Source organism: Anopheles merus, chromosome X (genome assembly GCF_017562075.2).
Source record: "Anopheles merus strain MAF chromosome X, AmerM5.1, whole genome shotgun sequence".
Taxonomy (NCBI): domain Eukaryota; kingdom Metazoa; phylum Arthropoda; class Insecta; order Diptera; family Culicidae; genus Anopheles; species Anopheles merus.
The window spans coordinates 23,048,793-23,073,301 of NC_054081.1; the positions used below are offsets into that span (position 1 = coordinate 23,048,793).

General features: G+C 41.3%; 2 long non-coding RNA genes across 2 annotated transcripts; both read left to right on the forward strand.

The window, feature by feature from the left end:
- The first annotated feature begins 4,670 nt into the window (after positions 1–4,670).
- Positions 4,671–5,786, forward strand: LOC121591875. Its single transcript, XR_006004569.1, has 7 exons — positions 4,671–4,762; positions 4,974–5,094; positions 5,226–5,312; positions 5,376–5,438; positions 5,499–5,541; positions 5,608–5,658; positions 5,730–5,786. It is a non-coding gene; the product is annotated as an uncharacterized LOC121591875 (long non-coding RNA).
- Positions 5,787–19,590: 13,804 nt separating this feature from the next.
- Positions 19,591–20,189, forward strand: LOC121598643. Its single transcript, XR_006005597.1, has 3 exons — positions 19,591–19,821; positions 19,882–20,026; positions 20,104–20,189. It is a non-coding gene; the product is annotated as an uncharacterized LOC121598643 (long non-coding RNA).
- Positions 20,190–24,509: the final 4,320 nt, after the last annotated feature.

A 24,509-nucleotide genomic window follows, 5' to 3' on the forward strand; every position in this document is an offset into this window, starting at 1 on the left:
ATTGACCGGCACTGCCTTGGAATGGGTGAGGCTCGGTAGGTTCATGTCCTTCGTTCAAGTGTATTCCGTGCATTTGTCGCGCCACGGCGGTAGACCCGGCAGCAACAAAGTCATAACAAACTCTTTCCCGGTACGGATGGGGCTTCAAAGTTCTTTTTCTTATTATTATTCTTGTCATTACGGCCTACGCGATCATGTTGGCCTTTTCAGGACTTGACGTACACGTAGCCGGATAGTCAGCCCTTACTGCGGCGGACGGTTCATACGCGGTTAGAACCCACGACGAGGATGCAGATGTGAGGAATGACGGCGGTGCTGCGGGACCGCTCCTATCCAGCGTGCAACTTGCATACTGCCACACTGTCTCCTGTCCGGTGCATACGCAGCAGGCAGGAGGAAGGATGCACCTCCTCAACATAAAAACACCGTCATGAACCAGCGGCGGATCTAACGGTAGACGGACTAGGCGGTCGCCAAAGATCTCTAGTAAGTAGTATGGCGTATGTTTACAAGTGGACAGAGTATTAGCGACAAGGGCCCGCGGAAAGATGGTCGTTGGGGCTCCGTGGGAGAACCATTTGACCCCCCCCCCTCCCCTGTGTAGGGCCTGTGACCGATGATCGTAAAGGTCCCATGGCCTCAGCACCCTCCCCCTCCCTCCCTCCGCTGGCAATTTAGATATACTGTTAAATCTCCCAACAGCTGTGTGCCAGTACCCCCTCCCCCCGGACATGAGTTACCATTTACAGGGGCCACAACTCGTCTTTCAGCCTTTCATGAACACCTTCCTTTACGATGGATCATAACATTCCGGAAGAGCATACATTCGGCGACAGTTTGGCACACACACGCACACTCACACCCTTGCGCCCTTGCTGTGTAATCTACACCATACGAAAGCAAAAAAGCTTAGTGTAACAAAGTTATGCTTAATGCTTAACACGTTCAGTTCGATGGCAGGCCCCAGGGACTGCCAGTGAACTTTCCAGTATACTGGTTTCACAATCAGCTTGCGTTCTTGAGGCCGGCGGAACAGAATGTTGATGAAAATCAGCGCCGGGTTGAATGTGTTAATGCGGATTAGGGTTCTGCGAATTGCACAGCAAACCGTCCAGCGTGAGCTAGCGATTCCTTAGTCATTTTTACTTGGCAGCGTTTGAATTCATTGCGCTTTTTTGGATTGATTTGTGAAAATTAAACTTCTTCGCCGCAATGTTTGTTAACGGCGTTTTTAAGCGCCACAGGAACTCATGAGCATTAACCATACGCGAGAAAGATTGCCGCAGGAGGGAAAAAGAAGGCATGAGAAAATGCGCGAAAGGGAATGATTTCTTCCATCGCTTTGCACAGGGGGTGTACACGTGCCAGCTAACTTCCTCACACCAACGATCAGAGTGCTGTTTTGTTATTTGTGGTTGCGGATTAGTAACGGCTGTATTGGCGAGTTGTATATATATATATATATACAGCCGTTACCAATACAGCCGTTACTAATCCGCAACCACAAATATATATATATATATATATATATATATATATATATATATATATATATATATATATATATATATATATTATATATATATATATATATATATATATATATATATATATATTTGTGGTTGCGGATTAGTAACGGCTGTATTGGTAACGGCTGTATATATATATATATATACAACTCGCCAATACAGCCGTTACTAATCCGCAACCACAAATAACAAAACAGCACTCTGATCGTTGGTGTGAGGAAGTTAGCTGGCACGTGTACACCCCCTGTGCAAAGCGATGGAAGAAATCATTCCCTTTCGCGCATTTTCTCATGCCTTCTTTTTCCCTCCTGCGGCAATCTTTCTCGCGTATGGTTAATGCTCATGAGTTCCTGTGGCGCTTAAAAACGCCGTTAACAAACATTGCGGCGAAGAAGTTTAATTTTCACAAATCAATCCAAAAAAGCGCAATGAATTCAAACGCTGCCAAGTAAAAATGACTAAGGAATCGCTAGCTCACGCTGGACGGTTTGCTGTGCAATTCGCAGAACCCTAATCCGCATTAACACATTCAACCCGGCGCTGATTTTCATCAACATTCTGTTCCGCCGGCCTCAAGAACGCAAGCTGATTGTGAAACCAGTATACTGGAAAGTTCACTGGCAGTCCCTGGGGCCTGCCATCGAACTGAACGTGTTAAGCATTAAGCATAACTTTGTTACACTAAGCTTTTTTGCTTTCGTATGGTGTAGATTACACAGCAAGGGCGCAAGGGTGTGAGTGTGCGTGTGTGTGCCAAACTGTCGCCGAATGTATGCTCTTCCGGAATGTTATGATCCATCGTAAAGGAAGGTGTTCATGAAAGGCTGAAAGACGAGTTGTGGCCCCTGTAAATGGTAACTCATGTCCGGGGGGAGGGGGTACTGGCACACAGCTGTTGGGAGATTTAACAGTATATCTAAATTGCCAGCGGAGGGAGGGAGGGGGAGGGTGCTGAGGCCATGGGACCTTTACGATCATCGGTCACAGGCCCTACACAGGGGAGGGGGGGGGTCAAATGGTTCTCCCACGGAGCCCCAACGACCATCTTTCCGCGGGCCCTTGTCGCTAATACTCTGTCCACTTGTAAACATACGCCATACTACTTACTAGAGATCTTTGGCGACCGCCTAGTCCGTCTACCGTTAGATCCGCCGCTGGTTCATGACGGTGTTTTTATGTTGAGGAGGTGCATCCTTCCTCCTGCCTGCTGCGTATGCACCGGACAGGAGACAGTGTGGCAGTATGCAAGTTGCACGCTGGATAGGAGCGGTCCCGCAGCACCGCCGTCATTCCTCACATCTGCATCCTCGTCGTGGGTTCTAACCGCGTATGAACCGTCCGCCGCAGTAAGGGCTGACTATCCGGCTACGTGTACGTCAAGTCCTGAAAAGGCCAACATGATCGCGTAGGCCGTAATGACAAGAATAATAATAAGAAAAAGAACTTTGAAGCCCCATCCGTACCGGGAAAGAGTTTGTTATGACTTTGTTGCTGCCGGGTCTACCGCCGTGGCGCGACAAATGCACGGAATACACTTGAACGAAGGACATGAACCTACCGAGCCTCACCCATTCCAAGGCAGTGCCGGTCAATCGGCGTCATGATAAGTACTGCAAACCAACAAGCCACCAGATTCTGGACGGACAGGTGCAGCACCATACGCGCACCGTAATAAACAAATCCAGAATCCTCTTTTGTATGGATTCAATTCAAAATGTTGTTTCCACTTGCGTCCGCTAGCTGAATTAGAAATAAATGTGCAACATATGGCACGCAAGTTTGCTTAGATCGTGTGTCTTTTTAATACCCCCAACAGCAGAGCCGATCGCAAAGATGCCAATGCCAACTGTTGTGTTGTCTCTCAGGTAGCGAGATCGAAAATGCATGGACTTTGTAGCCGCAGCGGATGAAAATGTACGCATCAGAATAAAATAGTTTTGGGGTTTCAAAACGCACGCACACATACAAACACGCGCGCAAACTCACGCGCGCAAACTCTCTCTCACACACACACACACACACACACACACACACACACACACACACACTCACGCATGCACACACACACACGCACACATACACGCGCAAGTACGCAAGCACGCGAGCACGCACCCACGAAAGCGCGCACGCCCCCCCCCCCCCCCCCCCCTCAAACGAGTACGGCTACCTTATCGGTAGAACGGCTGGTTCAGCTTTCTGTAGCGCATCCTCAACCAAGGCGCCGGGTGGAGTGGGGGATCGCGACATGATAGAGTGAACGGTCACTTTCCCCGCGCTGTGTGCTTGCGTGTGTGTGTGACGAGACCCGAAAACTCGAGACAAATTTTGGCACATTAAAAAAAAAAATTATTGCCACTATACATCGTGCTACATGATGCTTAGACGGTCGCTGAATCATCAAACATGGTTAAATTAAAAAATATTAGATTGGTGTTAGACGTTCTCCTACGCTTGTTTTAAATAGGCTCCGTCACCCTCGATTGGCCCGGGCATCGAATGGTCTCATCAGCAGCGGCACGAAATAAAATAAACCATCAATACACCGATAACACTTTGAATCCCAATCCAGCTTCTCCCACAGCGTTTCAAGGTCACACACAAATTAATAAATGCTAACACCCACCAATAACAATACACAACCGCAATGCACATACATGAATCAACGCATACACCACAACACCCAATCAGCTGGCGGCGGAAGGCACGGGCAGAAGCGCAAGTAAGGCAAGGCAGGGTGAGGGAGGGAGAAGAAGCGGACGAAAAAATGGGCGCCAATATTTTTAAATTTTTTTGACCGTTTTTTTTTTGCTCCGCCGGCATAAATAGCTCGTCCATTTCGCCAACAGATGGCGCTAACCCGGCGCAGGCCAGCGCAGGAATCGCTGAAGTCCCGCGCGGGGATCGGGCCAAAATCTGCGCTGGCTAGCGCAGATTTTGGTACATTTCCTGCGCAGGAAACTGCTCGAATTTGCGCAGCGGGTTGTTTTTTGCTCGCACACTCTCTTCTCCATCCGCCCCCTCCCCTCTTCATTTTACGTATATACATCGTTGGTGGTATTGTAGTGTGTGGGTTGAGACTTAATGACAATCTGTTTTCCACAGTTCTGCGCACACGATTTTATTTATTTGGTGTTCGTTCTCTGGAAAGGTAGGCCGGCAGAATCAAGATTAAATGTTAGATTTATATAGTGTCAATTTTACTTACCGTCTATTTGGATCCGTCGTCCTAGCAAGTGAGCTAAATGATAAGGATAAGTTTTGTTATTTTAAGTTAGGTTTTATGATATTAGGGTCAAGTGATAAAGAAACACAGAACAATAGCTTGGTTGAACGCAGATTTTCTCAGGAAATGTTTTTGCTGTCACAGATCTGCGTGTGGAAATATTTCCTGTGTAGTTGGTTATAAATTTTGCATTATATGATTGATGATTCATTTAATTTAAGCATATTGATAAAAAACCTCGCTCCTGGACGTGTTTTGCGATGGGTAAAACAAACGACATAAAATCTTCAACGAATTCTACAATGGTATCCAATATTACAAGGGAAAACGTACAGAAGACAAGTAAGTAGGTGTGTGTGTGTGTGATGATGGTTGTGTGGTCAATTCGTGCTATGTGTGTTTTAATGCAAATAACAAACTATTGTGCTCATATACTCTTTACTCACAATTTACAATTTACAATTTACTTTTAGCCAAATATCCCAGCTTGGTCGATCTTGATGTTGTATCGCATCCTTGCTCCACTCGGACGAGTTCTACGGCAATTTTTTATTACGACGGTTCGTTAAAGCTACTATGCCAATGAAGTTTGTATATCAATAATAATATTGGTTCATTCACAGGTGCACGTATTTCCTCGGAGCACAATTACGTAGACAACGCACGGTTCATAGAATTACCAACAGGTGTGTATTGTTTACTTTTTCTAAGTGTTATTTGATTAAAAACAAAATATTTGGTTATAGAAAACGATAGTTTAACCGTTTGTCGGTCCGAAAACATATAAAGGTATGTACAAACACAATGAAATCTTTCCATGTACATTAATAAGAATTGGTATGTTATCTTTTTCAGAACTCAATATTAATTCGACGTTTTTAACAAACGACACAAGTTTCGAAGCAGGTATATCGCAAGTTACATGAAAACAAATTCTTTTGATTGTACTTACGACTTTTACATTTACTTTTTTACAGCTACCAATAACGATACCTCAAAATATGAACACCAGATAGTCGTCAATAATCCTACTGGCAAGTATTAACAAGTGTCGCTCAAATACGTTTTATTTATTTTTGTTTCTATTTGCAGCACACAAAAAAGAAAAATTTCTACTCCTCTTGCGTACAAGGAACTTGAGGACTTACGCGTAATGTTTGACGAGTTTTGTGTCTCATTAACTGCTCAGATTAATGAATAAAACGATGAAATCAAAGAAAATTTCAAGGTGATCAATAACCGCATTGACCAAATTGACACCAAAATGGATATCGTTTTAAAGAATACAGCACGTTCTAGATTAATATCAGAAGAATTAATTACGATGACTCGTCCTCGCGAAGGTTTACTTCCCAGGACGGAATTTGAAGTGAATCAGATTGATTCTGAAGAAGAATTGAAAACTTTCGATGTTAAACTAAATAATGATTCAGATTTCAAGCGAAAGGTAGTTAGATGGATGCAACTGCAAATCACACGCAATGATGTGGATAATCGTTTACACGATGCGATAGGTTTATTATTTACAAAAACATTCTTTGCGCAAATGAATTGGTCCGGTATAAGCAAAACATGTGATGTAACTAAAACAGGTTTACGTAATTATAAGAATATTTTACAATTATTTGTAGAAATAGGAAGCACAAATTCATTAACACCGGCTATTAATTATGTTGCTTTATACTTACAAAAAAAATTAAGACATGCTGCTGAACGTATACATATTGACAATACCAAGCGAACGTCAAGCCATACCGCAAAACGTAATAGTAATAATCATGGAAGTTATCGAGTCGAGTCGCTTCTCTTCGGAGGTTGCTTACAGACTGAGTTTATTCTACCAAAAATATCCATTACATATATGTTTCACGCATACTTCTAATTAGACCTAACACTATCAACGCAATACTACTTAACGCTATATCTAATAACCTATACAAATACTAATAAGATATTTACAGCGTGGTAACTGCCCCATCCTTTTAGTGTTGATTCTCCTGAACCAACTTCAAATCCAAAAAAATCGTTACATAGTTATTTGGAGATGATTAAATTTTTGACATTTGTTTTGTATATTTTAAAGTTATTTTCATTTTGAACAGTGACACGTTTGTCATCTTGCACGAAATTCCTCTTAAATATGGGCTTTTCTTTCCCCTTGAAGACTTTATCTTTACCAAAGCTTTCTTGCCCTACTTCAAACTGCGGAGGTACTTGCCTTAGTTTATTATGAGTTTTTAGTTGCTTGCTTTGAGCTTGTTTCAATTGTACAATTACCTCATCATAAATCCTATTTCTAACTTCGTCAATTTCCTCAACGGATGCTGGATTTTGAGAAATTCCTAAAAGGATTTCTTTTGGAGTTTTCTTAGTTACACTGTGTATAGTGTCGTTGTATTTTCCTACTACTATCGCCATACGTCTTTTAGTTGAGTAGTTAGGTTGTAGACGTTTTTGTATGCGATAAATTTCGGTAATTGTAAAATGGAAGCGTTCTACTTGACCATCAACCTCAGATTTATTGCTTGGTGTGATGTAAGCTGTTATATTAAGGTCTAGCATTATCCCTCGAATTTCTGCTGATAGAAAATATTTTTCGTTATCCGTTACTACAATAGATGGAATTATATATGATGTAATTGTTTGTTCGAAAGCTTTTCTAATATGAATCGTTTGTTTTGATTTAATGGGGATCATTCTTCCAAATTTCGAAAATTTATCTACACTTGAAAGAAAGCTTTCCCCGTCTATCTGGTATATGTCCAAGTGCAAAATCTCAAAAGGATGGTTTGGTATAGGTGTTTCCTGCAATTGTACTTTCAATGGGCGCCTATCATATTTGCATATATTGCACGCATCGCAAACTTTAATGAAATTTCTATTTTTTTGTGTAATTTTGGGAAAATAAAATTTCCTCAATATTTTACGTTTGTTTTCCTCTATGCCTCGATGGGCCCTTTCGTGTTCAACTTGTATAATGTTTTCTTGTTCTTCTGTGTTCGTAATATCCCTCAAAATATTTTGCGTGAAACGTATCTTATACATTCTTGTGCTTGAATATACTTTGAAGATATTTTGAATTTTTCCTAGGATTTCTTCTGAACAATTCAAACCGGTTAATTTATTAGGAATGAAGTATTTCCTAATAATATCCGTAAGAAACTGTTCTGTAAAATTGTGCATTCTAATTATTACTTTTTTGAACCCGGCTAAAGGATAGGAAACTAGAATATCCTCTTTAGCATTCTTCTCTAACACTATTTGAAGCTTGAAAGCGTTAAGAGGAGCTTCTGTACATTCAATCATGTCTGAGCTGTCTTCTTCAGCAGAATGCTGAGTTGACGTTAGGCTAAATATCTGAACGCGACTGAGCGCGTCAGCAACCACGTTATTTTTACCAGGTGTATACAGGCGGTCCCCGAGATACACGGTACCTCTTATACGCGGATTCAGAGATACGCGGTTTCCTAAATTTGACAGTTCTTTGAGCAAATTGTACTGATTTGACACATATATTGTAAAATGTCAAATAATTTCTGTTTTGATCGGATGTAAAAAACTATTTCGAAAGGTTTAAAACTGTTATTTCATTCAGAATCATATCAAATAATTGATTAAGTGGCTAAAACCACCCCCTAGATGCAAATTAACACGAAAATTAGTGATATTTTGGCTAGAAATCACGAGATTCGACTTACGCGGAAATTCGAGATACGCGGTTTTTTGCGGTCGTTTTCGGTCCCCATTAACCGTGTATCTCGGGGACCGCCTGTACACCATTTCGTAGTCGTGTTCCTCTAAGTAAGATTTCCAGCGCTTTAGTTTGGTATTGACGTTTTTTGACGACAGTGAAAATGTTAGAGGCTGATGGTCTATTATGATTTTAAAGTTTTGACCGTAGATGTAGTTACGAAAAACTTTCAGCGACCAATAAATTGCCAACATCTCTTTTTCAGTCTCTGAAAAATTTTCTTCTCTTTTGTTCAGCGTTCGCGAGGCAAAATGTATTGATTTATCCTTCCCCACTTCACCTTGACTGAGCACGGCGCCTATGGCGTAGTTAGAGGCATCAGTTGTTATCAGAAAAGGTTTGCCGAAGTCTGGGTACGTAAGAATATCGTTTTCCGATATTACCTGTTTCATACTTTCGAAACATTTTAACTCTTCTGATGTTAGTTCGATTGGTGAAGAATCAGAATTATTTTTTCCTCGTAAGTGGTTAGACAAGGGTTTAATTAGATCAGCTTACCCTTTGATAAACCGTCGATAGTAGCCGACCATGCCTAAAAAGCTTCTTAATTCCTCTGTGTTAGTTGGTTTTGGCCAGTTTTTTATGGTCAATATCTTAGCTTGGTTAGGTCTTATTCCATCCAACGTAATTATATAACCGAGATATTCCACACTTTGACAAAGAAATTTCGATTTTTGAAGCTGAACTTTAAGATTCGCTTTTTCCAAAGTGGACAAAATTACTTTTAAGTTGTGGATATGTTCGGTTAAATTGCGTCCAAAAACCACAAGATCGTCTATGTACACGTAGCAAATTTTGCCTATGTGTTCACGAAACACATCGTCTATTGCACGTTGGAAAATGGCTGGCGCATTTTTCAAGCCAAATGGCATTCGTAAAAACTCATACTTTCCGCTATTAACAGAGAATGCCGTTTTTTTCTATGTCGAGATCATTGACTTTAATTTGATGGAAACTAGAAGCAAGGTCGAGTGTAGTGAAATATTTATTCCCACCTAACTGGTCAAGAATATTTTGTATGTCTGGGATAGGGTATTTTTCAGAGATGGTTTTCTGATTAAGACGCCTATAATCGATCACTAATCGTAACTTTTTCTCTCCGTCAGAACATTCACTGTTTCCTTTTTTTTTTGAACGACCCAAAGTGGCGAGTTCCAGGCGGATCGTGAAGGACGAATAATACCGTCCGCTAACATCTTTGAAATTTGCTGTTCCACTTCGTTTTTATAAGCGACGGAGTAGGGATTGCTTTTTTGATACACCGGTGCATCATCTTTGGTTCTTAAGCTGGCCCTAGACGCTGCATTCATGTATCCCAAATGACAATCGGATAGCATCTCACTATAGCGAGCCCGATGTCAGCTTGACGTTTCCATACTGAGACGCTGTCTTCGGCTGCCTCCTCCATACTGAGCGAGCATTGTCTTTCTCATCGGCATGGTGAGTAACAGAAGTTTGTATGGTGAGCATTCTGGCTAGCGCCAAATTTTCTCAGTTTCAGATTCTTCTACAGCGGATATTTGATGGCAAAAAGCGAGTGAAAAAAGAATGCAACTATGGACGGACGGCATAAACCAACTCGATTAAACTACTATACATACCCGTCGTTATTGTTGTGCCAACAATTATAAGGGAAATTATACTGTGAAAGTAAAAAAACCAGACTTCTTTTTATTGAACCTACTAAAAATAATATTACTAATGCATTTTGTTTCTTTATTTAGCGTATGCTGCACAAAATTGTCCCGGTCTGCCAACCATTTCCTCGCGCCCTTCTGATTCGATTGCTCATGATCAGACTGTGCAATTTTAAAATGGTAAGTTCATCCAAACTATCCTTTCCAGTACATGGTAAATTTTGACGTAATTAAATAAATAAAAAAATAATATGGTCATTTCAGCATACATAACGGAATGCAGCTTACTTTTTGACAACGATTTTTTTCCAAGTTTCATAAGACGTTCAAGTGCTATCGCTATGAGCTGAAATTTTAATATAATAGACATATGAGGAAAGGGTCAAAACAGTAGCTAGATAGGATAACATACAATACGAAAATCATGCCCTGCATCGTGCTATCTATCAACCAAACACATAATTAATAGACATGCTCATTATAGACTCGCAGGACGACTACATTTGTCCCGTCGATTACAAGCAGATAGGATAATATAGAAAATAGGATAGGATATTTAGTCAAATGAGATCAAAGCTATATGTTTAATTCAGAGAAGGTATTGTAACATAATGGTACACGAAAGATTGAAAAAGGGTAAGGCGGCAAATACACAACGCGCGTTTCCGCGTTCAACAGGTTCGAGTCTTGTTTTGTTCGAGATGTCTAGCGGAGCACCTCCATATAACTCTATACGTTTCTTCGAGTTGGAGGTCTGGTTCGATTGGTGCCAAAGGGTCGGGTTTAACAAAACATAATTTTACGGTTAGTATTATTACACGCAAAGAACACAGATTAAGTGTATTCTCAATATATTTGACTAATAGTTATATTTACTTTACTAAACTTAAGTTCAACGTATACATATATTGCGCTCTATAATACAACTTAAATAAAGCAAATCATCCCCACTAATCAGGGTTTCTTTTCAAATTTATCTCAACCGTATTAGTTTTCATCGCATTTTATTTTTAAAACTTTATCGATTTGGTGTAATGACCTGCTCCATCATGCCAGCCTATTACAACGTTTGAGACTCATTCAATACGACGCAGCTGGATAAATCAGTCATTGCAGCCGGACGGGGCTCGATCCACTCTATACTTGAACCTACGACTCCGCGACGGACATGTCCTACTCCACACTAACCGTATTTGACGATCCAAAATTTACCACCATTAATCTGAAATACCAAGCAAAAATAATTTTAATGAAATTACATAATAAACAAAAAAAAACACCATAAATACCTAAATAATCCAGATTTAGGTTGATCTTTGTTACTAACTATAATATCAGAGCAGAAATCTAAAGCAAACGCTTCAAAAAGCACCTTCAAATAATTAAAAAAAAAAATCTTACACACATATAAAGCACTACAAATTATACAACAGTACCTTACCGCGTAACAGGCTATGCATGATTTTACCGCACTACCGTCGTTCATTGAGCGCCGCGTTTTGCTGCTTTGTAACTGCATCGTCCTAGCGCGCGAAGAACAGCCTATGTACAGCACACCCGGGATGATGAACACCAGCACATGGATCGACACCAGCCACACCGCGGTTAAATTCAACACAATAAAAGTTTACACACTGTCTCTTCCACCCACTTTCCACCAGTAACTTCCACACGCAGCACAAAATTCATACCGACACACAATACCACACAACACACACCGCAGGTACAACAGATATGACGTATATGCAGCCATGGCCACACGAAACAAAAACGCACTTTGAAAGGCGTGAGATTTGACTTTTTTTTTTCGATAATTCACTATAGCTACTCACCATGGCTTTCTCACTACTGATTCGCTCACCTCTGAGAAGATCGGATTTTCTATTCAATCCGATCCAAAATCCGATCCTGTCAAAAATTTGACATTTTTTGGCCAATTTTTAGGGGGTCCCATTGTCATTTGGGATGTGGCTACAAATGACAGCTACAAATTTCCATTGTTCTCGATCTGTCAGCTCGTCGCCGCTCGTAACCCGATGTATGCGACAAGTGAGGCCAAAAATACACGGACATAAATTCATAAAGAAATGTACGGATACGACAGTTCGGGAAAGTTGCCGTTGACACTTTGTATATGGGTTTGACAGCAGGCGGAATTCCGCGGCCGCGAAATTCCGGTCCGTGTATTTTCGGCCTGACGTATCTTCCACCTGCTATGTTTACATTACTGTTTCATGTGTTGACGGGAGGGATGATCATCGAATTCAATTTTTAAATTTGAGTGAAATAAAATTTTAAATTACGTGCTTATTTAAGCTACTGATAAAATAAATACAAATTTTGAACAATATTTTTATGTAATGTTTTATTTGAGGGCAATAATAATATTGACAATAAAATGAGGCTTAAATAAACGTATACGAAAAAAAATATGTTGGATACATTATGTGGGGATGTGTTGGTATTGTGTTTGGAGATTCCTTGGAAGTTTTCAGGCGGACATTTTCGATTAGCAGTCAACCACGCCAGCACTTAACAATGGAAGGAGCTAAAACCGCCCAAAAATCGAATAAAAATGTAAGTTACACCTTTTCTCATAGAATGACACACTAAATTATTGGTTGTTTTATTATTTTAGCCTATTCAAGATGAGGAAAAGTCATTGAATTGATCAATTTGGTGAAAACTTATCCGTGCATCTGGTTAGATACTGATCGCCAGTATAAAAATAATGAAATAAAGCATCAAGCCTGGCAACAGATAGCATCCGTGCTGGAGGAGGATCCACAGTGCGTTCATGTCAAATGGAGGAATTTAATGAATTCCTACCGGCGGACAAAAAAAGAGATCGCTTTGAGTCAGACAACAGGTTCCGGTGAGTAAATTTTGCTATTTTATTACTTCATATTTGTTAAGATCGTTTCTTTTGTATAAATATTCAGGTTCCAGCGAGCTATTGAAGAAGGTTTGGTATGCCTACGAGCATATATCGTTTCTACATGAAACGACAGCTCCACGTCGTACAATCAATACTGTAAGTAGACAATGTTTACGTATCTTATTGTGGAGGAATAAATTAATATAGCGTTTCTGTTCTCATGCCAGGCAAATCTTGAAGGAACTTCTCGGGAACCTGTTGTTATCTCGACCGCTCCTGCAACTGCCGCTTCATGCAGTTCAACTGCCTCAACAACAGCCACGACAACTGCCACAACATCCTCCACTGGCTCCTCTAGTGGCATGCTAGAGGGTCGCACAGCTTCCAAAGGCATTGCATTGCGGCCATTCAAATCATTGCTAATACTGCTACTGCTGCTGCACCTTGCACAAAAGCCAGGGCTCTGGGCAACTTTGTAGAGGCACAAGTTGCCATCTTCGAAGACAAACATCCAGAGTTCTGTGCTAAACTGATCAGGTCCATAACGACGGTCATGAATGATCAAATTGATCAATTTTATGCGGACCAACATGCCTCCTCGATGCATGATCATGCATATCTGTAGGTTTAAAATTTAAGTGTTAATATAGTTTAAGTGTTTGTTGGAATTTAAGAATTTTATAAATAAGTGAATTATGTATTGTTATGTATTATGTATTGTTAAGATAGTTTAAGTGTTTTTGGAATTAATGAATTTTATGAATTACTGAATTGAGCATTGTAATTATTTTCCATGAACTGTGAAAATCCGAAATTTCTGTTTTTACTGTCCAGGAGTAACGGTCCAAAAAGGCCGTATTGCTTAAGATAATTCCTGTTTATAAAAAAAAAACTTATTCGTATCGTTCATAGTAATAATGACATTTATTTTGTATGTATGCCTTACATTTAATGTTTCAATCGGTTTAGCATAACGATAGGAACTTTATTAGGTTCAGTTATTCTTCCTTGGTTTTTCAGATTGTATGCACACATTGAGTTAATTGCCATGTAAAGAATTCTACTATTCTTAAAAAAATTATATTAGTATATAGTTCACCACAGTTAGCTTTTAACTTGCGAAGCTTGTTCAAATCAACGGTGCCTTTATTTATAAAGAATGCTACAAATCACAAATAAATGATTTTTATTTCCACGAAAGGAAAATATAAAACGTGTTATAAAAAATAGTAAGCATTCATAAAGATTTCGCAATGCACACAAAAATCAAATACAAATTTGCTTTCGCTTAATACCATAATTCTAATTAGTACGGGGTGGTTTATATGCTTCCGAAAATTACATAACTCTACGAGGTTGCGGTAAATCAAATGGTAATGGATCATTAAACTTTAAATGTCGTGCTAAGTGTAATCGCATGTTTTGCAACACTCTAGACGGCCTCAATGGAACGTGTCGAAGAGGTAACATTGTAGTAGGGTCAACGTTAGACTCTTGAGAGGAAGAGGATCTAGATGCTGTATTCCTTGTGGGTGCAAGAAGTGTTGAATTATAATTCCAAAGCAAGTGCCGACGTCTAAAGTTCTGTAGATGAATTGTTGCCAGAACGATTTTTTCAGCTACTTGTGGTTCTAATTCCATTGGTTTTGCTAAAACTCGCCAGACTTTTACATCAATGCCAAAACCGTTTTCTACCGTTCGACGAGCTCGCGAATGTCTGTAGTTAAAGTGGCGTTCTATTGAGTTTGCGGTGTGCATTCCAGCAAAAGGCCGGAGACAATATTCTTTCAATGCAAACGCTTGATCACCCCAAAAAATAGGGAACCTCGATCTTGTAAGGAACTTGTAAAATTTCAATATAATATTTAATTTAATAATATTTAATTTAATATTTAATTTCAATAATATTTAGCTCCCGGCGCTCCAGTTTCTAGTATATAGCACTGTTTGCTAACACTCCACCATCAGAAATTCGACCCTGGCAACCGACGTCAGCAAATATAAAATTTGAATTAGCATCCACTATGCCTAGCAAAACAATGCTGAAAGTGCTCTTATAGTTGAAAAACTGGCTTCCGCTATTAGCTGGTTGTTTTAAGGTGACATGTTTTCCATGAATGGCACCAATTACATGAGGAAAATTCCATTGTTCCTCGAATCCTTTTGAAATCTTCAACCATTCTGTAGCAGTAGACGGCAACTGTAAAGAAAATTTATTTGAAAAAAATATTATTAAACAACGTTTTGTTCTTCTTCTTCTATTTGGCGTAACGTCCTACGCGGACATGCCGGCCTATATACAGGCTTTCGGGACTTAATTCATTACCACGTAGTCGGTAATGCGCCGCACGATCAGAGTGTGTACGAAGGCCGATCGAGCTGGAGCTCTCGGCAGGGGCGCTCGGTGCGGCTGGTGCACGACCACCGCACTTGCGGTTTTAAAGTGTTAATTGTTTGTTCATTGTGTCTTATTTATTATTGTTCGTTTGTAAGTGTTTTAATAAAAGTAAAAGTTCAGAAGATAACACATAGGGGAAGTGTGTGTGTGTGTGTGTGTGTGTGTGTGTGTGTGTGTGTGTGTGTGTGTGTGTGTGTGTGTGTGTGTGTGTGTGTGTGTGTGTGTGTGTGTGTGTGTGTGTGTGTGTGTGTGTGTGTGCGCGAGTTTGTGTCTGAAAAACGTAGCTTGCCATGATGTAATATTGCGTTGAAAGTATTCTGATAATGTGTGTTATCATGTGAAACAGCGTGCGTACACACTTGGATAAAAGCTAAAGTTTGCATCGACAGCAGCGCTTGTTCCTTGGACGAAAACGCAGATGTGCTGATTGAGGAATGTGCATGCGACAGCGATGCGAAATGGACACGCGCACAATAGCAAAGAACTCGGCATTCCCTCACAGGTGTTTCTCCAGTGCACGCCATTGAAAGGCCTGCGTGCATCTCTGCGTTGAAGCTCGTGTGTGCATAGGAAACTTTGTGCGTGCATTGAGCTGGCGCGCAGTTGTTCTTTTCAATGGGCGTTTTGTTTCATGAGCGCGGCAGTATTCTGTTCTCGATTTAAATGGGTAGACGCTCACTCGCTTACTCATAGATAGTTTTTATCCATACACTTTTTTCGCTGCTCTACAACGATGTAATTCATCACGTGTAGAAGCAGTACGCAGGCTGAGCACGGGATCAGCCGTGTCAAACTTTTGAACCAGCGCGTTCTTGACGGTCCAAGCAAGCAATGTTAGTAACAATGGGTCGAGGTTAGTGTTGGGAATTTCGTTAAAAAAAAGGAACGGAACGGAACTAGTTCATTTTTCAAAAAGAACGGAACGTGAACCTGGGGTGCAAAAGTACCGACCCACAGCTTAGAAGCCAAACTGTCATCCGGGGGGGGGGGGGATATAAAGCATGCATTTATTATCTAGTATTTTTTTTAACTTATCAGATGCGACGACCATTTTCGGCGAAAGCCTTCCTGTACCACTAATAAGCTTGGCTATCAGTAACTTAAATGCCCATAGCAGGATAATCATCCCAGTGTATGGGGGCACGATCCATTCGAGGCTTTTACCCATGCCGATGTTATTGAGTGGTACGAGTTGACGATTGTATCACGAGATTGACTAATTATTTGAATTTCACTTACTATTTAAAACAAATAGTTTTTTTTTTTTCACATAAATCGTTTACAACATCACGGCACTCAAACGGTTGTCGAATGGAACAGAATGTGGATATCGTGGCATAAAACATAAATACATCTTTTCCAACCCGTTCTGCCATATGAGTACAGATTTAAATTTAATAAATATTATTTGTCTAGTTAAGATAAGCTAAATTATAACAAAAAGTATAATAGATGTTACAAATTGCACCATAATACCAAATGCAACACCATTTTTGGTTTCGCTTATCACGATTTTTATAAACGATACGCGACGAAGTGCTATGAATATTCCTGTAAGCATTGGAGAGTGCACAGGCAACACATACTGTGTGCGAGAAAGAGTGAACAGTTATCTTGCATGCAGCAAGCAACAGCCGGACAAAGTCGGTTTTTTCAAAGAACGGAACGCACGAACGATAGCACCTTGCTAACAATATTGAAACGGCAAAGACCGGAACGGAGTGAACGGAAAGAACGAATTGAACGGAACGGAATGAACGGAAAGAACGAAATGAACGGAACGGAACGGAACGGAATGAACGGAATTAACGGAATTAACGGAACGGAACGGAATGAACGGAAAGAACGGAAAGAACGGAATGAACGGAACGGAACGATTTTGTATAAAGGATCGGAACGGCCTACAAAAAAGAACGGAACTTTTTTACTAGGTTCGGACCGGAACGGCCAACACTAGTCGAGGTAAACATTGGCGCCTATCGCCAACCAGTCGATAAAAATTAACCACCGGTTTGGCTATATCGACCAATAAATTTATCTACTCGAATTGGTATCGCGTACGCATTTCACTTACCGGTCGATAAAATTATATCGATCGATATAATTACAGATCGAGTAGTTTCGTCACCTGTCAAATTGGCTTGTCAGCCTAGGGTTGTTTACAAGTCACGAAGCCAGTTACTTACTTACTTACTTATCCGGCACTACAACCGCTTTGCGGTCTTGGCCTGCCTCAGGAGTGTCCGAAACCGCTCACGGTCTCGCGCCTTCGTCTGCCAGTCCGTTATCCCGGCCTTAATGGCGGACGCCTCCACGCCATCTTGCCACCTCAATTTGGGCCTACCACGCCTCCTCTGTCCTTGTGGACGGCCTAAAAAGACTTTACGGGCTGGGTCGTCCGTTTCCATGCGTATAACATGGCCAGCCCACCGGAGCCTGGCGAGCTTTATACGCTGTACGACAGTGAGGTCGCCGTACATCTCGTATAGCTCGTCATTATAGCGGCTCCTCCATTGTCCTTCCACACATACGGGGCCAAGTATCCTTCTGAGCATCTTCCTCTCGAACGCGGCTAAGAGGGTTTCGTCAGATTTGGACAGTGTCCATGTCTCAGAGGCGTATGTGAGTACTGGTTCTATATAGGTACTATATAGTCCCAGCTTCGTCCGTCGCGACAGGTTCTTTGAGGTGAACTGCTTTTTCAGGCTGTAGAATGACCGGTTGGCAGCCAGCATCCTTGCGCGCAACTCAGCTTCCATGCTGTTGTCGTTGCTGACTTTTGACCCAAGATAGGTGAATTGTGGGACGACTTCAAAAGTGCGTTCACCTATCTGTACGTCACGCCTACGTAAATTCGGATTGTTTATTGGTAGGTCCGCTGATGTTGCCACCATCAGTTTGGTCTTTGCCTCGTTTATCTGCAATCCGAGGCTCTCTGCCGCCTGCTCAATCCCTTGGTAGGCTTCTGCTACATAGGAGAGCCGCAGACCAATGATGTCTATATCATCAGCGTATGCCAGGATCTGGGTTGACTTATAGAAGATGGTTCCCGTAGTCTCCACCCTCGAGTCGCGGATGGCCCTCTCTAGCGCCAAGTTGAATAGGAGACAGGCAAGCCCGTCCCCCTGGCGCAGACCTTTGGTGGTAGCAAAAGGTCCTGAGAGTTTTCCATCCACCCTCACCTGGCATGTGACGTTGGTCATAGTCATTCTAACTAGCCTTATCAGTTTGGCCGGGATTCCAAATGAGCTCATAGCGTCGTACAGTTTTACCCTGGCTATGCTATCGCATGCGGCTTTGAAGTCTATGAAGAGATGGTATGTGTCGTTTTTGATTTCAGCCATCTTCTCCAAGATCTGCCGCATGGTGAAGATCTGATCAGGGGTTGATTTTCCGTTTCGGAAACGAAGCCAGTTAGCAACCGAAAAAAGTGCTGCATAACAAAAAGTATTGGAAAATCATGCTTAATTCTTTATTTTTCACTGGTGAAAGTGATGATGCTGATAAAAATCTTGCACAACATCGTAGGGAGCTGCGGAAACAGCTAGATCCGCTTGAATTATCCGATAAAGCGTAAGTAGAACCTGGAGTTTTGTTTTCTCGTCAATCCAGTGGCGGATCTAACGGTAGGCGGACTAGGCGCTCGCCTGGGGCCTCGCCGATTTAGGGGCCCCGTAGATCAGCATTCTATAGTATGCCGTATGGACAGAGTACTAGCGACAAGGGCCCCGAGGCTGGCGAATCATTGCCCCCCCCCCCTGTTAAATTTTTAGGACCTGTGACTGATGATCGAAGGGGCCCCCGACAGTATTTCAAGTTTACTGTTCAATCTCACAACACCCAGTTTAGTGCCGCAACCCCCCCCCCCCCCCCGCTAGGGCCTCCGATACCATTAATCCGCCACTGCGTCAATCGTGTTGATGTGTGAGCTGTTTCTTTTCTGTTTGTTTATTTGTTCATAGAACTTTAATCTTAATACAGGATGAAATGTTTCTTTTCTAGATTTATGCAAAATTTTCGACTCCCGAAGAGCCTGTTCGAGGAAATTCTTGCAAAAATAGCCCCATTCATTGCTCCGAAACATAACCGTGGTTTATCTGCGGAACAAAAAGGATCTTACCAACAGGGTGTTGGTAACGATTTTACCATGACAATTGGCCAATCTACTTTTTCAGAAACGTTAGATCAAACCTTAACAGTTCTGGAACGTGAACTAACATACGCAATTACCATGGATCTAACAGAAGACGAGAGAGCAGATGCCAGAAGATACTTTTACTCGAAATTACCTGTTCCTGGTGTAGTAATGTGCATCGATGGAACCCATATAAGAATCGTTGCGCCTCACGACAACTCAATCTATTATTTCAATAGAAAGGGATTTTATAGTCTTAACGCTTTGATGGTAAATATGTGATGTGCAATAATTTAACAGCGATAAAATTATATGAAACTTATCTTCCAGATATGTGACCACAGGCAAATAATCCGTTTTGTAGACGCGAGGTTTGGCGGCTCAGATCACGATTCTTACATTTATAATTCCAGTCCGATTTCTTCATATTTTCAAGAAAAATGGAGAAATGGAGACCGAATGTTTAAACTCTTGGGTTGGTCTATTCACATGTTCTTTTTATGTCACATTTTAAGTTTTTCTTTACATTTTACGCTTTCTAATATATTCTAGGAGACTCAGCTTATCCTTCGAAACCTTGGCTTATCAAGCCGCGCAGAAATGCAGAGCCAAATAGTCCAGATTCGTTGTTCAATGAACAGCATGTCAAAGCACGTTCCATCATTGAAATAACGTTTGGTTTGCTCAAAGCACGATTTCGCTGCTTGAATGGTGAAAGGCTACTACATTATGCACCGAACAAATGTGTTCGTATCATAAACGTTTGTTGCATGTTACACAACCTTCTCATCATGCATGGTATTACCGACGAATTTAATTAATAACGATGAACCTCAATTAAGCTACCCAGAATAAAAAGAATTCAGCGCACAATTTTTTTTTGTGATTTATTATATTAGTTTTTATCTTTCATTATTTTTTGCATTTCTTCAAAAAAGCCCAAAGTTCCCTCTACTAATATTTTTAAGTTGCTTAAAATTTCGCCAAGATGTTTGTTCATCTCATCATTTTGCTGTAGTACCCTTTTTTTGAAAATCAGCTTGTTTAGTTGTGGCAGTTTTGTGGCTTTTTTTGGTCCTATCGGATGGCTGTTGATTCATATTGTTGCTATTGTGCGATGATCCCGGCTGTTCTGTATTATGTATGAATTGTATTGGTTCCGGCAGTTCTATGATATCCATAGGTTGAGGTGGTTCTGCTTGGTTCATAGTATGGTGTAATGGTTCCGAGTGGTCTGTGGACTGTGAAGAGTGTGGTAGTCCTGGTTGATCAGTAGTATGAGTTTGGTGCGATGGTTCCGGATGTTCTGTGGTCTGTGAACAGTGTGATGGTCCCGGCCGATCGGTAGTATGGCTAAGGTGCGATGGTTCCTGCTGTTCTACAGCCTTGCAATGATGTGATGGCCCCGGTTGATTCAACTCGTAGCGTTTGTCTGCAGAGGATTGATTGATTCCAACGCATACGCTATCGTCGAATATGGCAGATATCTCTCGCACATTTGTGATACCTGCAATACGCTCTTCTAATTCGCTTAGTGTATTAAATGTCGGCATTCCACCTCCGGTTTTCTGCATTTCTTTTTTATTGTAGCCGAGCTTTTTCTTCACGATCGACTTTTTTCAATCCATGTCTGCAAAAAAACGATTAATTTTGAATAATTAAATGGGTTTTGTATTTTCATTAAACAGCAACATACTAGTGATGGGCGGGTCGACCCGAACCTATCGGGTCGGAGCCATGCGTAAGCGACCCGGAGTTGTTCGGGTCGACCCGAAACGTACAAGTAGGTTCAGTGGGTGCAACGACTCCGGTAGGTGCGAGAAAGCATAAGCGACTCCCACCAGTTGGTGAAGCGAGTTCGGGTCGAGTCGGGTCGGATTGAACCTATCTTGACTCGACCCGATCCGAACTGCACCAACGGGCCGGAGTCGCTTATGCTTTCTCGCACCTACTGATCTTTTGGGTCGACCCGAGCTCATTGCACCCGCGGGTCGGATTTGATTCCGACTCGATTTCGGCTGGCTCGCACCCGACTCCGGGTCGGGTCGTGAAATGAATCGTATGACCCAACACTACAACATACCCTTTTCCAAGCTGCTCCTTCCTTAACTGCTGGGCCTAATGAATTGAGTTCCAAAGCTACCATTTTCCAAAATCCTGTAGGATTGGAACCCGCACCCTTAGCTTGCTCTGGATTTCGCTCCATTAGTTCCACTAGTTTTTCCAGCTGACATTTTGTCGAACGAGTTTTCCTGAAATGTTATAAACATTGAATTCATCGATAAAAAAGATATTTTTTCAACTTGTACTTACTCTTTTCCTTCTTTATGGTCATTCATAGTTGTGCTATCACTTCAAATATCGTTTAATTAGTGTTCAGAAGCAGATATAATTTTTGTTTTCCAAATTAATACACTACTTCTATACCGATCACGCGTTACCGACGACGTTTTTGACAGACAATCAGCACTACGAGCTAATCAGAGGATGAACGCGTAAAATTTTGATATATTTTTTTGATAAACTATTCCAGTGTCCTAATAAAAATGAAATTGGTTTGATCTGGTAAGAGCAAAATCGAATTAAATTATTGATTGCTTTGCTGTATTATCTAGCTTTAAACCAATTTTTATTTCGAGAATTATAAACTGTAAATTTGAAGATTTTGGAAAATCAAACATTTGGCTCAAACTTCCTCGGTTAAGCCCACTGTGCTGAAATACCGATCGAGTAGATTTGGCACCTGTCAAATGGGCTTTGTTTACTTGGGTTTGTTTACGAATGAGCACACTAGTTGAAACGAAAAGCAACTCAAAGCTATTTTTTACGTTTAAATGTGTTTTTTTTTATATTTCAAATGTTGTACCTTTCGTGGGCGTGCTATATTCTACATCGCCTACGACATGCGTGCGTCCACAAGACGTGGATTATGCGATAAACTAATAGTGTGTGTGCAGGCTCTGAATGGTTTCTGACCATCGTCATTCTGGCCCCGAAATCAGCTTCCCCGAGTCGCCAGTCGAAAACCGATTCGTCGTAAGGCTCAAAGCCGTACGGAGCTGTTCTGAGCCGTGTTGAGCCGTTCGGAGCAACTAGTCTGCAGCCAAAACTGGCACCGGATGGCTCCGGTGTTTCACGGCTCCAAACGGCTTCAACGGCCCCGAAGGATACCAACTATCAACTCTAGGCTCTTTTGGATGGTTCAGGACAGCTGCGGATAGTTCCGGGCGGTTTCAACGATTCCGATGGCTCCGGTTGCCGCCTAGCGGATGCGGACGTTTCCAAGCTTGGAATGAAGTCTTTCTGACCCACCATCTATAATAACGAAGTCATTCTCAAACGCTTGTCGGTTTTATTTCAATTTGCTAATCCAATAGGTAACAGTCGTGCATTAAAATGCAGTGAAAATTATAAAGTTGGAGTGCTATGATTGTCGGAAACGCTGGCTACTATTTGCATTTAAAAAGTTGCAAATATAATCTTAAAAATCGTCTGCATAATTTTAACTGCCAATCTGTTGTTCTTCTTTTGCGTGGCGTTACGTCTTAGACTGGCATGTCGGCCAATATAGGCTTTCGAGACTTATGTCGTACCACGCAGTCGGATAGTCAGTCCTTGCTACGGAGTATCTTAGGCTCGTACCCTCGACGTGCATGTTGATAACTGTACCACTCGACCGTTCCGTCTGTATTGTTTGTTAAAGTATTGTTTTTAAGGTAGCATTGAAATGAACAAGCAAAACTCTTTCCCTTACTATTGAGTTATTTTTAAGTCATCAAGCTTAACAGGGTAGCACCGTAGTTCAGTCATCATCACGGTCGCCTTAATAACATTCCTGTCGTGGAATCAAATCTCATTTGAGGAACGTCTTGCGTAGTAAGAATAGACCATCCAGCAGCGTGACTCTGAATAAGTCTCGAGAGTCTGTATTGGCTGGTATATCCACGAAGGACGTAACGCCAAGTAGAAGAAGTATTTACTTGTCGTCATAACATATTTTAGTAACAAGTTATTAATTACTTAATAACGCCAATTATTTCAATTATAATATTTTACATTAAGTTTTTTGTGTACTTGAGACAATTTCTTTTTACATAAAACTCTTGAGAAATATTTAATACTTTGTTTAACATACATTACATATTTCAATACAAGATTATTACTCTAAATCAGAATCTGATTCACGAGGAATGTGCACTCTGCGCGTTTATCAACTGCTTCGAAGCAGTTGGTAATCATATCGATCGATATAGACTATTTTTCTCGTTCACGATACAAATTACCGACTTTTTTAACGACTGCTCGACTTTTTACCGACTGTTGCTAAGGCAGTTATGACAGTTGCTTCCACCGTTTTATCGGTCGACAAATTTGCCGCTTTGCGATACAAATCCGCCATGTTTGTTATTATATTGGTCGATATATTTATCGACTGGTGGTTAACGTCGTTGGCGATAGGTCCCATTGTACCGATTATCAGCACCATATGATAAAGCGACTGGCTGCTGCTGGCATTTTTGTGGCAAACGCGCTTCGGACAACCGGAACGTGCTTAGACAACCAAAAAGCGCTTGGACAACCGAAACGCGCAAGTCAACCAGACGTCCTCAGAAGACCACGGCGAAAGAAGACCGTAAAATTGTTAATATATCGAAAAAACACTGGTCGCGAAGGCGGTGGTCCTGCTTATTACATCAAAAACCTAACCCAAAACACAAAAAAACTACTAACAAATCTATCCGAAACGACATACTTGTGAAACAAACACACACACCAATACACATTCAAACACACACACACACACACACACACACACACACACACACACACACACACACACACACACACACACCACACACACACACACACACACACACACACACACACACCACACACACACACACACACACACACACACACACACACACACACACACACACACACACACACACACACCA